Here is a 2603-nt window from a genome sequence, read left to right on the forward strand (position 1 = left end):
AACGGAATCGGCATCATTGGTCTACTAATCACCATTAGGATGAAATGGTGATATTCCCTCCCAGAACTTGATCTATCATCTTTATAAAGGAAAGATTCACATAATATCATATTGTGAGGCTGTTATGAAAATATTTCCTAAATAATCCCAGTAAAGTGACTATAGTCAGAATAACCCAGCACAGGGGTATTAAAATGTAAATATGGAGTTTTAAAAAGAAAAGGACAGTAAAACTATCTTCCCAAGGTTAAGACAGTACTTGTCATTACCCTTCTAGTTAATTTAACTCTCTATGCAGAAAGGACCAGTAAGTGAGGCCACCAGGTTGGGTGACGACCGAGGTACAGCATAACAGAGTTATCAAAAGCTAAACAAATTCTAGGTAAGATTTGCACTCATAAATAAAGACTAGGGGGAAAAATCTACAGAAGGCAAACATAAAGAAACAGTAAGAACACAGGCAGATAAAAAAAGAGTCTAGGAAATACTAATAAAAATGGGCTTTCCAGTTAGAGAACCTGAATCAGACCAAGTACCTAGGTTATGCATTGTGTAATTTATATAGACTCTCAATAAGGGGTGAAGCAGCGTACACACAGTAAGCCAAGTTAACTGCTTTGATCAAACTGGACCTATGGATCCAGACAATCTTACTCCTTCAGAGATGAAACCATGCTAAATAGAAAGTCATGGCCTTTGTCTGCAGCGATACATATCTGTGTCTCCTCAACTTAATCGAAAGGTATCTGAAGGCAAAAATTAATACTGATGATTATTAAATAGAATTAAGATGAAACAGGTTAGACTGTCAAGAACTACTAAGGTCTAGAAGAAGAGACTGAAGATGTTAAAGGCCTTGGGAAAAGCTATTTAGAGCGCTGAAAAACTATTTAGAGTACTGATTCCCCAGTAACAAGAAACCATATTTGTAATTACTTCAATTTGTGTTCACTCATATGCCCAAATTCCTGAACTGTTCTATGAAACTAACAGAATATTAGGGATAACAAGGAAAAAGCACCTAATTTAAGACTGAAGAATCAGAAAATGCTTCTCAGGAAAAGCAGTCCTAAACTAAGATCTTAAGGCTTAACAGATGGAGCTGGTTAACAGCAGTAGGAGGAAGTTCCCAAGCAGGGACCCAGCAGGAACAAAGAAAGCATGACCAAAGAAATATTCTAAAAACAGAATATTTCTGCATGGCTAGAACACACAATGTAAGAGAAAGCAGAGGAAATGAGGAGGATGAGAGAAATAAACAGGCGTCATTTCATAAAGAATCTTAATGGTATGTTAACCAGTCTGAAGTTTACCCTAAAAAGCTGGAGATGGAAAAACCAGTTAAGATGCTACTGAAGATGGTGAGACAGCTGGTTTAAAGGTGGAGAAAGTCTATGGCCATGCCACCCTCAACAAGCCGGAACCCATCTGATCTCGGAAGCTAAGCAGGGTCGGACCTAGTTAGTACTTGGATGGGAGACCACCTAGGAAGGCCAGGTGCTGTAGGCATAAAAAATAAATAACAAGGGATTGTAGGCTGACAAGGTCTTTGTAAACTGTGAGGTCAACCAAGGGTTGCCTCACCTGAAAAAATAAGAAAAAATAAATTAATTAAAAAAATAAATAATAAAGGTGGGGAAAAATTCCAGAAGGAAATACCATTCAATAAGGGAAAACAGGGAAGAAGTAATAGTCAGAGAAAATAAGAATTTTACAGAACTGATGAAAGACATTAACTCTCAGATTTAGGAAACCCAACTTAATCCAAGTAGAATTAAGAAAATAACAAAAAGACTACATCCATACCTAAACATATCCCAGAGAAACTACAAAGTATAAAAGAAAAAGAGAAAATATTAAAAGTAGCCAGAGAGAAAAAACAAAAGAAGATCAAACTGATAGATGACTTCTCAAAAGCAACTAAGGAAGCCAGAAGTCAGTGGAATATCATCTTTAAAAGAGCTGAGAAATTCCTAAACATATAAAGCAAAATGAAACATATCCTCTGAACTATGTACACAGTAATAATGAGCACTTACAGTACCCAGATAACAGTCTCTAAGTATCATTGCTCACTAAAGAGAAATTGACAAATATCATCATAGAGGAAGATTTGATACACCTTCTTCAATGACTAAATAAACAAAAAAGAATCAGACACAGAAAACCTGAACACTACAATTAACAATGTGTATGTGTGCCTATCCATACATTTCAGCCTGAAGTAACAAAGCTATAAAGCTATGACAGTGGGAAAGTATAGGATTGCTTCAGGGAAGACAGAGGATGTAGTGGGTGATGCTATTAAAAATACAAGTTAAGGCAGTATTCAAGAGTATACTAAATGTAAATGCAGTAAAAAGGAACCTACAATGGTAGGAGAAATAGAAAACAAGAAACTGAACATAAACTGGATTTATTTACTAAAGTAGAAAGATAAATTAGTAAATGAAGAGAAATAGTAAATACAGAAATAAAAGAAGTGTGTATATACGTGTATGAATATGTTTACAAAATAAAGTTTAGAATGATATACACCAAACTATTGACATGACATTTGGGGGTGTGCAGAGAAGAGGGGAAAGTTATATTGTCGTTTAATC

The 2603-nt window shown here is 35.5% G+C and overlaps 1 protein-coding gene and 1 pseudogene across 2 annotated transcripts in view; one reads left to right on the forward strand and one right to left on the reverse strand.

Annotated features, from left to right (window-relative positions):
- PFDN1 (prefoldin subunit 1) overlaps positions 1-2603 on the reverse strand; it is a 78190-nt gene that overhangs the window by 49833 nt on the left and 25754 nt on the right. The gene's annotated exons all lie outside the window — the stretch shown is intronic.
- Positions 1391-1509, forward strand: LOC111732561 (annotated as a pseudogene).

This window comes from Pteropus vampyrus, unplaced genomic scaffold, assembly GCF_000151845.1.
Source record: "Pteropus vampyrus isolate Shadow unplaced genomic scaffold, Pvam_2.0 Scaffold470, whole genome shotgun sequence".
NCBI classification, from domain to species: Eukaryota; Metazoa; Chordata; class Mammalia; order Chiroptera; family Pteropodidae; genus Pteropus; species Pteropus vampyrus.